The sequence below is a fragment of the Camponotus floridanus genome, unplaced genomic scaffold (assembly GCF_003227725.1).
Source record: "Camponotus floridanus strain SB8 unplaced genomic scaffold, Cflo_v7.5 scaffold147, whole genome shotgun sequence".
Taxonomy (NCBI): domain Eukaryota; kingdom Metazoa; phylum Arthropoda; class Insecta; order Hymenoptera; family Formicidae; genus Camponotus; species Camponotus floridanus.
This window is the reverse complement of record NW_020229267.1, coordinates 104,339-124,361: the sequence shown is the minus strand read 5'-3', so window position 1 is coordinate 124,361 and position 20,023 is coordinate 104,339.

The window sequence follows — 20,023 nt, the reverse complement described above, 5'->3', positions numbered from 1 at the left end:
TAACAGCGACGATACGTCTGAACCTCCGGATCCGCCTTTATATATTCTGGAAGCTTGTCCCACACGTAGTGAACGTGATCACCGCACATTCGCAACAGAACTGCTTTCGACACAAATTGTAGCTGTTCGACGCTCAAATCGCAAATGTCGGAAGGACTTGATAGCAGAATGAACATTTTTTCTCTACTGAGCGACTCGTGATTTCGCGCACCTATAAATAGGCAGGCGTTCGATCCAATCAACAGTGTTGAAAAAATGAGATTCGTACGACAATCTTTGACGATTTACGTGAGAAATTGCGATAGCAGATTACGATTAATGGGGGACAACGCGGAGATGCGCAGGCACGGTACGATGCTACCGACTACTATACGCGCGATCATATGCGGACCCTCGAATTGTGGTAAAACCAACGTTCTGATAAGTCTACTGGAAAGTCCGCACAGTGTACGTTTCGAGAATGTGTACGTGTATTCGAAGTCATTGCAACAGCCAAAATATCAATATCTGGAGAATTTGTTGACGCCGATCGACGAAATCGGCTATTTTACGTTCTCGAATAACAGTGACGTCATTCCACCGAGCGAGGCACATCCAAACTCGATTTTCGTCTTCGATGACGTGGCGTGCGACAAGCAAGATACGATAAGAGAGTACTTCTCAATGGGTCGTCACTCGAACGTCGACTGCTTCTATCTTTGTCAGACGTACGCGAGAATACCAAAACATCTTATACGCGACAACGCGAACCTGCTGATCTTGTTTAAACAGGATGGTACCAACTTGAAACACGTGTACAACGATCATGTGAATACCGACATGTCGTACGAGGATTTCAGTGAATTATGTTGTACTTGTTGGCAACAAAAGTATGGATTCCTAGTGATAGATAAGGACAGCTCGCTTATGAACTGGCGATACAGAAAAGGATTAAAAGGATTAACGTGTTCGCGATACCGCAAAACGATTAGTCGCTGCCAACATTTTGTCGAGAAGGGTGAAACGCTTGACATTCCGTCAACATGGCTGAAAGCGATAATATTCGTGAGCGTGAAAAGATTGCGAAGGAGATTGTGAAAACGAGCGAATCGATTCGCAAGAAACATCGCGCTTTAAAGACCGGTAAGATCGACGACGATATGACCCATTTTAGACCTATTATCGAGCCACTACAAAAATCGCCGACAACTCTAGCTTTATCGCGATGAAAAATGAGCCGGAGAGTAACGCTGACACTATAATTAAAACATTATCCATCAAGCAGTATAAGGAGAAAGAGGAGGAGAAGAAGGAGGAGGAGGATGCGACACTGAAAAAGAGGAAACGATTGAAGGCTAAACGTTTATTGACGCCGCGTACATTGGATGAACCGCTGCTAACCTCTACACCGCTAATAACCTCCACACCGTCCGGGACAACGAGAACCGTACAATCCAGGATACCCAAATTACTTGATGAGATCGAAGAAGTTCTCGAAAAATCCCAAAAAAACCTGTTTCAAGAGGAAGTTTTCGAAACCACGGGCAACCCGCTCGAAACATCCGTTCGAAACAGATTACAAACGTCGGAAGGTCAAGAAGTGTTACGAGAACACTTGGGATCACTGGGACAAAAATACATAGGTGCTCTTCTTAGCGGTGACGAAAGAAAAAACACGATCGATCACGTGTACGGCGTCTATTTCGACGAGAATGGATGCGTCTCGGTAACAAACGATTCGACATTGACTCTATAATCATAGACAAAGTGAGGTATATTGGTACACCAGGATTATACGAGTTGATTTTCAAGAGAATTCCCGACAACGTCATATACACTGAGGACGATGTGCAAAAATATAAGAGCATATTGATGGCGACGAGTGCGCATAAACGTCAATATGATGCGCAAGATCAATTAAAGAGCAACAAGGGATACAAGTATAAACAAATAATCGCACCGTTGATGTCGATCGAATCGAAAAAGAAAAAAACGGGAACGGGAGTATTTACGCCTCGCGCGATGACGCTAACCGACAATAAGATCGATTACGTGCACTGGGACGATCCCAACGAGCTAGTGGATCGCCTACGATTGCTCGACGCTTCGCGCCGAGCTGGCCAACGCTCACGACAACGAGATCCTGTCGATCATAGAGGAACTTCGCGAAGCTGGCCTTATTATAAATTAAACGTTGTCTCGACAAAACTAATCAGTCGATCGACGTTACTCACATCGAAAAAAAAAATGCCTATCAACAAATTTGGATTATTCGAATGGAGAAATGAAGAAATCTGCATAAGCGATCATTGGAGTAAATTGGTGACAAGTTACTTGCGTCGAAACCACAGTATATACAGTAGCGCAACTCTCCCGATTTTGTGTAGCATAAAATGAAATGCGCATGCGTAAAGTCAGCGAGTATACCAGTACTGCCATCTGCACTTCCCTCTCACTCTCTCCTTTGGTTTTCGTTCTCTTTCTAACACATTATAATATGTAATATAAATTAAATTCAATAAAACTTGAATATATGTACATAAAGAAATCGTGAAAAATATAATATAAAATATATAATGCAAACATATATAAAAAATAATATATATGACATGATGTGAATATTAATTAACCATTTTATATGTCACATATAACTGATAGCAGAAAAGAATGAAAAGATATATACTCATAATACTCATTATATAATTTATAATATATTTACATATTAATACTTATATATATAATTTTTAATATATTTATATATTAATTGTACATACATATATTCTATATATATATATATTTTTTTTCAAAAACTTAAAATTAAAAAAAAAATATTTAGATTAAAACTACAATCACTTAAAGTTTATTATATAAAATATATATATTTATGATCAAAATGAAGAAAGAAACAAGAAATATATATTTGTTAATAATATATATTATTAACAAATATACACATATATTTCTAAATGTTTTTTTTCATTTTAAGTTTTTGAATATATATATAGAATATATGTATGTACAATTAATATTATAAATATATTAAAAATTATATATGTAAGTATTAATATGTAAATATATTATAAATTATATGAGTATTATGAGTATATATCTTTTCATTCTTTTCTATCAGTTATATATGATATATAAAATGGTTAATTAATATTCACATCATGTCATATATACTATTTTTTATATATATTTGCATTATATATTTTGTATTATATTTTTCACAATTTTTTTATATATATATGTTCAAGTTTTATTGAATTTAATTTATATTATATATTATAATGTGTTAGAAAGAGAACGAAAATCAAAAGAGAGAGTGAGAGGAAAGTACAGATGGCAGTACTGGTATACTCGCTGACTTCACGCATGCGCATTTCATTTTATGCTACACAAACTTCAAAGGTGCCGACAGGGAGTTGCGCTACTGTATATACTGTGTCGAAACGCTCTGTGTCGCGTCGCTACAGACTATGACGCGAGGTCGCGCAAGATTCGTCGTGTAGCGCAACCTGAGGCTGATACCGATGCAGTCAACAAACTGTATGTGGAACAATATGTTAAAACGTTGAAGAATCAACAGAAAGAATCAGATGAGAAACTGATTGCGTTCGAGAAGGATATGCGAGCTTTGCAGATTGCGATAAACGAACTTCGACGTGCGATTAACACTAATTCAGAAACGGCTATCAATCTATAATGAGCTGTAGCGAACAGTTTAGGAGCAGCTATTGTACAATTATTAAACATCTACAAAGACTTATCGAGCGGCTACGAAGGATTATCGAACTACAATGAGTGACAGCGATCGAAGAGGAAACGACCTCGAACGGGTCAGCAACGGCTATTGCACGGCTATTGAACGGCTATTGAACGGCTATCGAACGGCTATTGAACGGCTACGAACGGCTATTGAACGGCTATTGAACGACTACGAACGGGTCAGCAACGGCTATTGAACGGCTGTCGAACGGCTACGAACGGATCAGCAACGGCTATTGAACGGCTATCGAACGGCAGTGAACGGCTAAAGAGTGACAACGAATAATAAAACGCATGGTGATACGTATCGTTTATTTGATCGACGAATCAAAACAACGATGGATCGACGATTGGGAATAATCGAGGAAGCGAAGAAACAACATAGTTTAGAGAAACGGCAGTTGGTAAATGAACTGCACGCACCGGCGAGAAAAAATTTCCCCCGAAGACACGTCATAGTGCGGGGATACGATGACCACCTGTGGCAAGCCGACATCGTCGAGATGCGTCCGTACTCTCGTTTCAACAGAGGTTGCAACTACATACTCACTGTCATCGATGCGTTGAGCAAGTATGCGTGGGCCGTACCACTCAAGAGTAAAGGTGGAACCGAGACAGCTGACGCTATCGCCGAGATAATTCGAGATAGCAAGAGGTGTCCGAAAAATATACAGACTGATATGGGGAAGGAATTTTATAACGTCGACGTGCAACGGCTCATGCGAAAACACGACATCAATCATTATTCTACATATTCGATATTAAAGGCATCGATCGTTGAGCGATTCAATCGCACGCTGAAAAACGACATGTGGAAAATGTTTACGCTAAACGGATCTTACAAGTGGATCAACGTGTTGCCGGAACTCGTATCGAATTACAACGCGCGCAAGCATCGAATGATCGGTATGCGACCCGTCGACGTTACACCCGCGATCGCTGAAAGACTCTTGGCTACTGTGTACAACCATGTAAATATCGCGGGTCCGGCGAAATTCAAAGTAGGTGACTCGGTACGCGTTAGCAAGTACAAGACAGTTTTCGAGAAAGGTTACACGCCAAATTGGACAATCGAGGTGTTTAAAATGATAAAAGTGCAGCATACTATTCCCGTAAGCTATCTACTTGAGGATTATCGCAAAAAATCTATCGCTGGAGCGTTCTACGAACACGAGTTGCATCACGCGAATTATCCGGACGTGTATCTCGTGGAGAAAGTACTGCGTAGGAGGGGTGATGAGGTTTACGTAAAATGGCTGGGATTTGACAATTCACACAATTCTTGGATACATAAAGACAATGTGATTTAATTAATCATACAGTGTTTATTTTTTAATTTTCTGGAAAAAATATATATGTATAACATTATAATATTTGAAAAAAATGAAAATATACATCAAAATATACATCAAAAATCCTTATCAATATTCCTTTCTATAGTACATGTATTTTTAATAAGTTATAATAAGATGTATGAGATACACAAAAATATATGAAATATAAAAAAATACAAAAAATCCTTATTAATATTCCTTTCGATAGTACATGTATTTTTATTTTTTTTTTATTTTAATAAGATAATAAGATGTATGAAATATACATTACATTACATAAAAATATATGCAATATAAAAATTTTTATTAATAATTCTTTTAATAGATAATTTATCGCACACATTTTACATTTTACATATTTTACATTACATATTACAATGGTATCCCCACGGTAATGTATCTGTGGTTTCGGGTACGATATATCGCTTATCGTCGTACGGACTCAAAGCAATTTTCGTCTCGCGGATCGTGTATACTTGGTGCAGTTTAGATCGTATACACGACTGCTGGCGCGTCATTTAAATTTCTTCTTTCAAACACCGCGTGTAATCGTCAAACGTTATCGTTCTCGCGACAATGTTGCTCTTGACGCCTTTAACTTTTTTTGTATCCTTTTTCCCATCGACTCGTAATGAGTACATCTTTGCTCTGAGCCTGACGAATTCGGTCATTATGGCACCGTTATTTTCGTCCTTCATCAGGCCCGGTACTTTTTTATTTTCAAGCGATATACCGTACGCATTGTCCACCGCATAATCGCTCGTGTCAAATCTGGCGATATCGCGCTTCATGTTCTCATACACATCAACTCAATGTGATATATCAAACTATCTGTGTCGGTATACATAATCTTACATTTATCGCGATACTGAGGAGACATGTACTCGTGATGAAATTCATACAAACATATCTTGGATATGTCGAGTATGCACATACCCACATAAATCGGTTTGTAGAATTTCACCTCGAGTTTGCGCAATTCTACCGCAATCAGATTTTCCGAAAAAACGCTTCTGCTATGGAAATTCGGTTTCGCGATCATCGCTTCCGCGCCGAATCGACCGTCCCATTTTGTTAATAATTTTACATCGACACGATTCCGCACATTTTCCATCGTTTTGCCAAACACAGCATTATTCATTAATTTATATAAATTTTTCTCGAAATCGTTTTTCGCGAGTGTTCTAAAATGTGTATTTAATTCGATATAACTGCGAAGCCCTGGAGATTGCGTAAATTGTAATACGCGATGTATTTTTGTTACACGAAGGCCGTGACGCGTACACTGCTGTAGGTTACGGTAGTGTATCACGTAACGCTTCTTATCGTATAACGTTGCAAGCAGTTTGAATTCCCGCTTACCGGGCGGCTTGTCGCGCGTCGGACAAAACGGTAGGTCAATGTGCGTATCGTGAAGATGTCGCGGGTATTCGAGATCGACTTCGAGGATATAGCCTGTAGGGGAATCTAGCGCGATAGATGACGCGTCAAAATTCGACACGTCGTCGACCCATCGAAAATCGGCATAGGGCAACGGTTGACACATTGCCCATCCGTATAAATTATTAACGTCAAAATACATCAAGTATGACGATGGTTTCGTTGGATCGTACGATTCTTTCATGTACTTGTTATTAGCGCGCGCGTATCTGTTGGAACATTGGCTCAGACCACCGCGTATACCGCGTTCGATGAACATAACCATGTCGATGTCTGTAAGCAGCTCGAACGTGATTTCCGTATGCTTCAACATGGCGTCCCATATGTATCCGGGGAGAGTATAGTAATAAGCGGGATCGAGTTCGTAACTTTCGATACATTTATCTCGAAAGTTTTCGAAAATATCGGCTAATAACAAGACGTCGATTTTCAGATACAAATCGCTATATTCGCCTAGCATCCGAATGGAGAATCGCGACCAGACGTTCTCGGCGTGCGCGTAATCACTCTCGGATACAGTTTCGCCGGTCAAAGAACTGTAAAATGATTCGCGCGGTGGTAAGCACATATCTTGCAACCTGTCGAAGGAATCGATGTATTCGTACGGAAATACACCTTTTCGCATTAACAAATTGAAATGTTCTGCAGATAAATTTTGAAATTGTGAATGTAAAATTTTGAGTTTACCTTTCTCTAGATAAGATACCAATTTGTCGAGTCTTGCTGTAAGAAATTTATACGAATTGATAAAACTTAATTTTATATAATTTTTCCAATTGTCCTGTGCGACTTTAACAGTTTTTGTAAACGAAATATATTTTTCCTTGGTTATCGAAAGTAATTCGATTTTCCCTTTGAACGCCGTAGCAATATCTTCGATAATAAAATGTGCATCGTAACCTGATAAATTATGAAATACTATCGGAATATATAATGATTCTTTGTAATTTAGATTGCAATTTGAGTGTGCTGGACCTCTATACCGACCGGTCAGATGGCAATGATCGCGTACGCGTGTATCGTCTTCTTGCGTAAACGGTTTTTCGCGCTACGTTGCGCTGTGAAATTTTTCCCACTCTTCCGATGTTAAATTTACCATAGGGACATTAGTCGTTAAAATATTCTTAACGCGAATCGCTAAATTTTTAAGATCTTCGACGAACCATGCTATACAATCGGCGCTACGATGCGAATGATACGCCGATGAAGATTCGTCGTACGAACAATGCATATAATACGCTATACTAAATACCCGATGATGCTGGTACGCGTTTTTTTCTTTCTCTTCCTCCATCTTGGTCAAAACGCATTCTAAGTCGACATAGACCACAAATGGAAGCCGCTCTTTCCTATTGTAGTTGTGGAACTCGAGCCACTTGTCTTTGTCGCTCGGCAATCGGATAGCGCAGTCGTTCATCTCCCCGCAGTCGACCGTATGCGACTGCAACTTGGCGTCCGAACCAAAATAATGCAAGCATCTGTAAAAGAAAGAAAAATTTTAATTAAGATTTAAACAATCCATATTGTAATTATATAAATTATAATTATTCAAATAATATAAAATAAACTTACCGGTCGCAGATATATTTGTGATTCTTGTGTTTGCTCAGTTGTGAGCTCACGAGCCTGGATAAATTTTTTATCCAAGCAAAGTGTCCCACGCTGTTGTCATCTTCAATGTACAGCAAGTTAACATGCTTGTCCCGCTTCTGATCCGAAAGATGTATCGGGACAACGTTCTTGTCATCGATGCCGTACACGTTGATTGAAATGTCATTTGCATGTTCAAATTTCTTAATCTGATTCACAGTCGCTGGAAACTCAATGTCCCGGAGATTCAGCACTGTCGCGTAATGCGGGTACGATGATTCCCGTTCCGATCCCGATCCTTTCGGCGGGGTATAGAGCGGCGTATATACCACTGCCCACGCGAAACACGCATTGTCTTTCGATTGCACGTTTATCACCGCTCTCTTCGTCGCAATCTCTCGCGGTAACTTGATGTGACATCCCGCACACAAAGGATTATACTTGTTTATATTTACATTTAAATTCTGTATTCGCGACAAAACCCACCCACTGTCGCGTTCCTGAAACTCTTCCGGAGATGATAGGATGGACTCAATAACGCGCCGTTCGTACCACTCGCGTAAATCCGATGTGCGAAAGAGTTCACAGTTTCTCGTGTTCACACTTTTATTGGCGCGTTTATCTCCGGCCACAAATTCACCATTAAACACAGTGTTCACTTTTACAGTGTTGTGTTTTTTTAGAGCGTCCTGCACATGTTCTATCACAATGTCTTCGGCATCCTCGAGAAATTGACGAGGTTCGATATGGTTTGTATTAATTACAGCACCGGTCAAAATTCGGCTATCAAACGCGGTATCGATCTCTCGCCAAACGAATCTTTCCGCGTTATTGTCATCGATGTAATCGCCACCACTGGGAATAAATCGTCTCTGCAATCGAATTTTTGCACTTTCGAGTCGCGCGATTTTGGCTACCAGGGATTGTCTACATCCAATCAAGAGTCGCGGACACTTGACACGACTGCGTTCTTCGAGCTCTTTGATTATTTCCTCGCAACGCTGCAGCCATGCAAAATACTCGCCTAAGGTGGCAATTTGGTGAGATCGCTCCATCAGATCGCGTTCAGTCCGCTCGATGTTTTCCATTTCTTCTTTTTACACTTTTTTTTACGTCACACTTTTCTACGGAGCATTTGCACGTGAATTTTTGCACACGATAAACAATACCGTTCGCTTGAACGTGAAATCGCGCAAAATCTTTCTAACAGAACACTATTTTGCACTATAATTTTGCTGCCGATGTATCGATGCGTTCAAATCACAGTGACTTAATGCGCTTCAATCATCCCTGTATTTCGTCTAAACCTTTTTATCTTTGTGTAAAATAAATAAGTAAGGTGTATCGTAATAACCATTTTTTATTTACATCTCAGAAAAAAATTCGTTCTCTCTCACACGCGTGGCAAGAGCACAAAGCAGCCAAACATCGGCGCTGATTTTTTTCTTGGAATTCTTCCAAGAAAAAAATATGGAAAATAATTTTGGCTCTAACATCCAATCCTCTTCAAATACCGCTCTTTTTTGTTTATGCTAGTCATAAGACATCCAACACGTCCCCAAGCATCCTCCGCGCCTCCGTACTATGATTTGACATGTTTCAATCCTCCTCCTCCTCCTTATATATATATTTCATCCAATCCTTTCTCATCTTTTGAATGTGGGAAGTACAACGCAGAAAGAGCAATGAATCGATAGAAAAAAGAAAAAGAAAAGAAAAGAAAAAAGGTTGTGCCCTAAGATGCAATCCTCTTCCAAGGAATACAGCTGTATATTGTTTTATGTTAAAAATATATAAAACGAAAAGGAGCTGCACTAGAGTATCATTTTTTCTTTCGTTGCTCTTCTGTGTTTTTCTTTCGTTGCCCTTCTGTGTAATCTTGTGCAATGGCTGAAGTTATTATCGATGATGATGATTACGATATGGATCTGATTGTGGCTGAGAGGATGGAGATAGAGAGAGAGGAGAGAGAGATGGATATTGGTGACCACGAATTATCAGACGAGGATGGGTCTGATAATGAAATATTACTTAATATAATAGAACCCTTGACGGATAGTGATTATAATAGTGATGATAGTGAGGATGATGACGAATTATGGCAAAAAAAACAACGACACCTAGAACTACCTGAAATATTGACATTGAATGAAACGCTAAAAATATGTTGCATATCGTGGTATTATGAAGAAAATGAAGAAAATTCGAAATATTGCACCGAATGCTTTATCCAACGAGCGTTTTTATTTGTAGAGGCTAAATCTGTTCGGGAACATAGAACCACAACTTATTGCAATATAGAGGATATGTCATGCAGAGAGTGCAGGAAATCTTTACATCAAGTAATGCCATGCGACATGTGCCCTCTTTGCAAACATTAAAATAGATGAGTCATGGATAACATTATAAGTATCTTTTAATTTATTATATCAAAAGTATCTTAAAATAAATTATTAAATAATTTAAACTAATGAAATGTATATGTTTTCTTTTGTTTCAGGAGCAGTCCCCTGCGACCATCATATTGGATATTTTTATTTGGATGTTCATGCTCTTTCTGCGTTGTACCTTCCCACATTCAAAAGATGAGAAAGAATTGGACGAAATATATATAAGGAGGAGGAGGAGGAAGTAAAATATATATGTATAAATGCCTTGTACATGTCTTAAAAAAATTTTTTCGCGAACAATTTATGTTTGAAAATTTACGCACGAAAATTTATGTACGAAAATTTAATTTCTTTATTAATTCTTTTATATTGTATACTTTTTTATTAAACTCACACATAAATAAATTATAAATAAATTATAAATAAATTACAAATAAATTATACTATATATCTTTAATTATAACAAAAAAAATGCAATTATTTACATGTCTTTCCTTACGCTCCAATCCTTCGTGCGCTCTCGCATTAATTATAAGTCTTATTATTATAAGTATCGTTCTCTTTCGTATGCGTTCTTTTCACACTCTCATCGTTCTCTCTCACACACGCGACAAGGGCACAAAGCAGTCGAACATCGGTGCTGATATGTAAATGGGGGGCAAAGGCCGGACCGAAATATCTCAAAAATATAAGTTTATGAAATAAAGTTATTAAAAATATATATAAGGGTATAAAAGGTTTTTTTACAATATCCCATTTGCAAAAAAAAAAATTTTTGTCCCCGATAATCTCTGAAAGCTTGTCCGCTTAATCTCTATTGTTTATACGTCGAACGGGAAAAAAAACCTGCAATTATCTATATTAGGGGTGTACCTCGAGAGTACAAAGCAACCGAACATCGGCGCTGATATGTAAACGGGGGGAGCGAGGGGAGACAAAGCAGCCGAACATTGGCGCTGTTAAAATTTTTCCTTAAAAAATAAAAATAAAATAAAATAAGATGATAGTAGTGAGACTTCTAACCCAGGACCTCTCAGGGAGGGTGAGGCGCGAGGGGAACCGCGATGCGGGGGATGAGTGACGTCACGCGCAGGGAAGAGGAACCGCGGCGCGAGCAATGGACGAGGGGGTCCGCGAGGTGAAGGGGGATCTGCGGTGCGACCGATGGACGAGGGGGTCCGCGAGGTGAAGGGGGATCCGCAGCGCGAGCGATGGGCGAGGGAGTCCTCGCGATGAAGGGGGATCCGCGGCGCGACCGATGGACGGTGGTGTGAAAAGGACAGCGCTACGTATGGGAAAAGGACAGTGCAAAGTGTGAAGAGGACAATGCTACGAGTGCGACAAGGATGGCGTTAACGTGGGACAAGGATGACGTATAGGTGGGAGAAGGACGGCGCAAAGGTAAGTGAACAACGAGTATATTCTAAGCGAAAGAGAGAGAGAACGATAATATCGAGAATAACAACGCGTGCGAGAGAGAACGATAATACCACGAGACTTGTAATTAGCGCGCGCGAAAGAGAGAACGATAGCGCGAAGACTTACAACTAGCGCGTGCAAGAGAGAACGATAGCGCGAATACGACGCGTGCAAGAAAGAACGATAATGTTGAGATTAACGCATGAGAGATAACAATACTTAAAACTAGCGCAAGAGAGACATAGGGATGGGAACACATGGAGAGGCGTGTAAATAATTAGATTTTTTTTTTTACGGACATAAAATATATAAAATTTATTAAAAATGTGTATGTGTTAATACAATTGTGTGTGTGTGTGTGTGTGTGTGTGCTTAAATTATGATTAATAATAATAATATAATATAATAAAATATAAAATATATTATAATGAAATAATTTGGGGATGCGGGAGTGGGGGTCAGGGGATGGTCACTCCTGGAAGACTAGGGGCGATGTGTCAGGCTGAGGGACTTCCGCTCCTGGTCCTCTCGTCGATCATTCATATACTCTCGTAAACTCTGAAATTAAACACAATAATTGTAAATGTTTTAAATTTATTACACATTATTACAAAAATATTTTACCTTCAAATCTTCCAAGTCTTGCAGTAGCCTATTCTCATGCTCAGTTTCTTCGAGTTTTTTTATGTCTTCATATAATTCAAGTTGTTCAAGTTCTTCACGTAGTCTATTTCCATAACATTTTACTGCAGTGTGATTAGGATCTTCTTCTCTATACCTGCACCAACTTGTGCTACAATTGTCAACCGAGTTCGCCCAATATTTTCGAGATTTGAAAAATCCTGTCAATGAAATTATGCGGGGATTTTTCAAGCCGAGCTCTCGACTTCTTATAAATTGCACAACTGAAGTTTCCAGATTCTTCTTCAAAAGTTGTTCCCGCTTATACTTAAGTAATTCTTCAACACTAGTTTTCGCTCTCCTCTTTCTCTCAAGCTCAATTGTTTCCGCCTCTGAAGCAATCCAATCATCCATATCTTCATTGTCAAAGATAGAAACGTTTTCTTCAGCCATAATAAGAGATCGACGAAACACACAAGACTAACGAAACGCAAAGAACAACGAAATAATATTCTAATGTCGCAAACTCCTCTTCATTATATATCTTTTTAATATCTCCCGTCTCATTCCAACTAGAGCATCGCGTCTCATCTACCTCAGCATTTCTCTACATCTTTGGCGGAGCGTGTTGAGAAAAATTGTCGACTATTCTTATTCATATGGAAGGAAAGAAATAAAATCATAGATGGAATAAAAATAATTATTTATTGCACGCATCGTAAAGAATATCATTTACAGCACATGTTAATAATTCGCAATCGATCAATGATTCGCTGTCAAAGACATCACTCTCACGTATCGTTTTTACAGCATCGCATACAGTAGTAATATTATTACGTTGTAATACAGTTTCAAATTGTTTAAATTTTTCATTTACGAGATACGTATTCTCGCATAACCAATTGTGCATATGATCGATACAATTTTCAAAATTAAATAAATGTAATAACGTTTCTGGTTTCATGTACAAAGAATTTTCGCATAATGTGAGTTTTACAATTTTCGATTGATACATTTCAATCGTTAAATCTCCAATTCTTAATGGGTGAGCAGTCGATTGTAGAAATTGTTCAACGTTTGCTTGCTTCCGCATCAACAAATTCCACGTTGAAAAGGGTAACACTATTTGATTGCCTCGATTATCGCCGAGAATCAGCTCTACGTACGATACAGCTCCAACACTTATTCCAATGTCCAAATACTTGTACAACGTCGGGGTTAGAGCGTACCTTCTTCCAAGTATGCGAGCTGCACGACGAGGCTGGATACTATAAAATATAAATAATTATACAACAATATTAAAAATCAATAAGTAACAAATTTTTTAAACGATTTAAACTTACGTGTCGCATTTTTGCTTCTTACACGGTGAAGTTTCACCGTTTCGAATCGGAACGTAGAAATTCATATTTCTTCAGCGATGAATCTTACACACGCGCGATTGATGCAATACTGCAATCGTATCAGAATCAATATTAATTCAAATAATATCCCAAATTATGATGTAGAGGGGATTATTGCTGACGCAACATTTTAATTTCCTCCAAAATTTTGTCGCGCCGATGTACGGCTGCGATGACATCATCATCTTCGGAACAAAGATTTAGTTGAATTTGCTAAAATCGAGCGCTGATGTACGGCTGCTCCTGATACAATCACGTCAAAATTGTTCAAATGTACGTGACAAAACGAGAAATTTTCAAGGTTAAGATCTGCATCGAAACTAAGATTTAGCTGAATTTGCAAAAATCGAGCGCCGATGTACGGCTGCGCCTGATGCAATCACGTTAAAATTATTCAAATGTACGTGACAAATAGTGAAAAAATAACTGCCAAGGTTAAAATGTGTATCATCCCTAGACAAAGATTTAGCTGAATTTACTAAAATCGAGCGCCGATGTACGGCTGCGCCTGATGCAATCACGTTAAAATTATTCAAATGTATGTGATAAATAGTGAAAAAATAACCGCCAAGGTTAAAACATGCATCATCCCCAGACAAAGGTTTAGCTGAAAGCGCTAAAATCGAGCGCCGATGTACGGTTGCCCTTGATGCAATTACGTTAAATTTTTTCAAATGTACGTGACAAAACGTGAAATTATCAAGGCCAAATTGCACACGGTACTACGGGGAATTTTTTGTAAGATGAAATCGTTCTAGAATGTTCGATGATAAAACAATGAATGAGACGATATATAAATCATGATAGAAAGACGCACCCCACCAGTAGCTAAAGTGCATCAGACCTGTCATTGGAAACGCTAAATTTTGCAAGTGTACGTTAGCAATATGGAAGAGCAAATTTTGCGAGAACAATCCGCTTTGCTTGATTCGTTGGAAAACTACATTGTGTGGGAGCAACGATGCGACGAGTACATCGAGTCGTTGGAAGAGCAAAGTCGAATCAAACGGCCGCGATTATCGATCGGAAATCGACAATCACTGATTGCTCGGATCACGCGCCTCGAAGGTTTGAAAAATTCGTTACGTGGACGTTTCGTACACGCGGATGCCGGATGTAGTGCGCGTCAAAATGGACTTGTGTGGCGCGAAATTGATACGGCGTTCGAGAGTCGCGTATCGACTGGTGCGGTGATAAATTATAATCACATCGAACCGCGCCAATTTCTCGAAGATGCCAAAGACATTGTGATAGAACATGTGCAGGACGCTCTAAAAAAACACAATTGTGTAAAAGTGAACACTATATTCAACGGCGAATTTGTGTCGGGTGATAAACACGCGAATAAAAGTGTGAATACGAGAAACTATGAACTCTTTCGCACATCCGATTTATGCGAGTGGTACAAACAGCGCGTTATCGAGTCCACCCTAGCGTCTCTGGAAGAGTTTCAGGAACGCGATAGCGGGTGGGCATTGTCGCGAATACTGAATTTGACTGTAAATATTAACAAGTACAATCCTATGCGCGCGGGATGTCACATCAAGTTACCGCGGGAGATTATGATGAAGAGAGCGGTGGTTAACGTGCAATCAAAGGACAATGCGTGTTTCGCGTGGGCAGTGGTCGCCGCTCTGTATTCCGCCGAAAGTCATGCGGAACGGGAATCATCGTACCCGCATTACGCGACAGTGCTGAATCTCCGGGACATTGAGTTTCCAGTGATTGTTAATCAAATTAAGAAATTTGAACTTGCAAATAACATTTCAATCAATGTGTACGACATCGAAGACAAAAACATTGTCCCGATACGTCTTTCGCAGCAGAAACAAGCAGGGACAAGCATGTGAATCTGCTGTACACTGAAGACGGCAACAGCGTGAGACATTTCGCTTGGATCAAGAATTTATCCAGGCTCGTGAGCTCGCAATTGAGCAAACACAATGGCCAAAGATATATCTGTGATCGGTAAGTTTATTTTATATTATTTGAATAATTATAGGTTATACACTTTGTTACATAAATCTTAATTAAAATTTTTTTCCTTTACAAATGCCTTCATTATTTTGATTCGGACGACAAGTTGCAGTCGCATACGATCGAATGCGGAAAACTAAACGATTGCGCCGTCCGGTTGCCGAGCGACAAGGACAAGTGGCTCGAGTTCAGCAACCCTAATCGAAAGGAGCGGCTTCCATTCATCGTGTACGCCGACTTGGAATGTGTCGTGGCCAAGACGAAAGAAGAAAAATTATATCAACACCATCGGGTATTTAGTTTAGTTTATTATGTACATTATTCGTACGACGAATCGTTATCAGCGTATCATTCGCGTCGAAGCGCCGATTGTATAGCATGGTTCGCCGAAGACCTTAAAAATTTGGCGTTACGTGTAAAAAATATTTTAAAAACAAATGTCCCCATGGTAAATTTAACGTCCGAAGAGTGGGAGAAATTCCATAACGCCACTCGTTGTCATATATGCGAAAAGCCGTTCGCGCAAGACGATACACGCGTTCGCGATCATTGCCATCTGACCGGGCGGTACAGAGGTCCTGCACATTCAAATTGTAATTTAAATTATAAAGATTCTTTTTGTATTCCGATAGTTTTTCACAATTTATCCGGTTACGATTCTCATTTTATTATCGAGGAAATAGCCACAGCGTTCGAAGGGAAAATCGAGTTATTACCGATAACCAAGGAAAATAATATTTCGTTCACCAAAAGTGTTGATTTTAAAGAAGAATCAAAATATCAAATAAAATTACGTTTCATCGATTCATACAAATTTCTCGCATCGGAGTCTCGATAAATTGGCATCATTTTTAGATAAAGATAAACTCAAAATTTTAAAATCGGAATTTCAAAATTTATCTGCTGAAAATTTCAATTTGTTAACGCGAAAAGGTGTATTTCCGTACGAATACATCGATTCCGTTGACAGGTTGCAAGATACCTGTTTACCATCGCGCGAATCGTTTTAACAGTTCCTTGACCGGTGAAACTGTATCCGAGAGCGATTACGCGCACGCCGAGAACGTCTGGACGCGATTCTCATTCGGACGCTAGGTGAATATAGCGATTTGTACCTCAAAATTGATGTCTTGTTATTAGCTGACATTTTCGAAAACTTTCGAGATAAATGTATCGAAAGTTTACTCGACCCCGCGTATTACTATACTCTCCCCGGATACACGTGGGACGCCATGTTGAAGCATACAAAGATCACGTTCGAGTTGCTTACAGATATCGACATGGTTATGTTCATCCGAACGTGGTATACGCGGTGGTCTGAGCCAATGTTCGGGTAGATACGCTCGCGCTAATAACAAGTACATGGAGTCGTACGATCCATCGAAACCATCATTGTACTTGAGTACTTTGATGTAAAATAATTTGTACGGATGGACAATGTGTCAACCGCTGCCCTATGCTGATTTCGATGGATCGACGATGTGTCAATTTTGACGTATCTTCCATCGCGCCAGATTCTTCTACGGGCTATATCCTCGAAGTGGACCTCGAGTACCCACAACATCTTCACGATGCGCACACTGACCTACCGTTTTGCCCGACAGGCGACAAATCTCCTGGCAAGCGGGAATTCAAGCTGCTTGCAACTTTATAAGAAGCGTTACGTAATACACTACAGCAACCTGCAGCAGTGTACGCGGCACGACTTCGTGTAACAAAAATACATCGAATTTTACAGTTTTCTTAATCTCTCTGGCTTCAAAATTACATAGAATTAAATACACATTTCAGAACATTGGCTAAAAAATAATTTCGAAAAAAATTTATACAAATTAATGAATAATGCGGTGTTTGGGTAAAACGATGGAAAATGTGCGCAATCGTGTCGATGTAAAATTATTAACAAAGTGGGACGGATGATACGGTGCAGAGGAGATGATCGCGAAACCAAATTTCCACAGCAGAAGCGTTTTTTCGGAAAACTTAATCGCTGTGGAATTGCGTAATCTCGAGGTGAAATTCTACAAACCGATTTACCGTGGTATGTGCATCCTCGACATATCCAAGACATGTTTGTACGAATTTCATCACGAGTATATAGCGCCAATGTATCGCGACAAATGTCGAGTAATGTATACCGATACGGACAGTCTCATATATCACATCGAGTGCGCGGATATGTATAAGAATATGAAGCGCGACATCGCTAGATTCGACACGAGCGATTATGCGTGGATAATGTGTACGGTATACCGCTTGTAAATAAAAAGTACCGGGTCTAATGAAGGATGAAAACAACGGTGCCATAATGACCAAATGTTGTCGTCGGGCTCAGAAGCAAGATGTACGCGTGTACGAGTGAAGAGGAAAAAGAGGAATACGAAGAAAGTTAAAGGCGTCAAGAGCAACGTTTGTCGCGAGAACGATAACGTTTGACGATTACACGCGGTGCTTGAACGAAGAGATTGGAAATGACGCGCTCAGCAGTCGTGTATACGATCTAAATTACACCAAAGTATACACGATCCGCGAGACGAAAATTGCTCTGAGGTCCGTACGACGATAAGCGATATATCGTACCCGATACCACCGATACGCTACCGTGGGGACATTATCAGATACCGTTGTAAATAAATCTATATTTTGTTTATTTTGTATATTTTGTACATAACCATGTATATATTTTGTACATTTTATATATATATTTTTATATTATATAATAATTTTATACGCATATTTTATGTTTCAATAAATGTTTACAACACATTATTTTTATGAATCCAAGAGTTGTATGATTTATCCATTCCCAAACCATTTCACGTAAACCTCGTCACCCTTTTCCCGCAAAAATTTTTTTCCACGAGATTATACGTCGGAATTGGCGACGCGTTGTAACTCGTATTCGTAGAATCCTCCAGCGACGGGATTTCCCCGCGAATCTTCGAGTATGAAATGTCGCGGGATTAGTTTTTCTGCACCTCGATAATCTTAAACACTTCGGTCGTCCAATTAGGTGCGAAACCTTTTTCAAAGATGGTCTTGTATTTGCTCACGCATACCGAATCGCCTACATTAAATTTTGCCGGAGCCGCAATTTTTACCGTTGCTGTACACAGTATTTAAAAGTTTTCGGCGATCGCCGGAGTGACGTCGACAGATCTCATACCGATGGTGCGATGTTTTCGCGTATTGTACTCTGCAACGAGTCGAGATAGCTCATCGATCCATTTGTAATTTCCGTTTCAACGNCGCGTTCCTGAAACTCTTCCGGAGATGATAGGATGGACTCAATAACGCGCCGTTCGTACCACTCGCGTAAATCCGATGTGCGAAAGAGTTCACAGTTTCTCGTATTCACACTTTTATTGGCGCGTTTATCTCCGGCCACAAATTCACCATTAAACACAGTGTTCACTTTTACAGTGTTGTGTTTTTTTAGAGCGTCCTGCACATGTTCTATCACAATGTCTTCGGCATCCTCGAGAAATTGACGAGGTTCGATATGGTTTGTATTAATTACAGCACCGGTCTTCGGCTATCAAACGCGGTATCGATCTCTCGCCAAACGAATCTTTCCGCGTTATTGTCATCGATGTAATCGCCACCACTGGGAATAAATCGTCTCTGCAATCGAATTTTTGCACTTTCGAGTCGCGCGATTTTGGCTACCAGGGATTGTCTACATCCAATCAAGAGTCGCGGACACTTGACACGACTGCGTTCTTCGAGCTCTTTGATTATTTCCTCGCAACGCTGCAGCCATGCAAAATACTCGCCCAAGGTGGCAATTTGGTGAGATCGCTCCATCAGATCGCGTTCAGTCCGCTCGATGTTTTCCATTTCTTCTTATTTACACTTTTTTTCGTCACACTTTTCTACGGAGCATTTGCACGTGATTTTTGCACACGATAAACAATACCGTTCGCTTGAACGTGAAATCGCGCAAAATCTTTCTAACAGAACACTATTGCTCTATAAATTTGCTGCCGATGTATCGATGCGTTCAAATCACAGTGACTTAATGCGCTTCAATCATCCCTGTATTTCGTCTAAACCTTTTTATCTTTGTGTAAAATAAATAAGTAAGGTGTATCGTAATAAC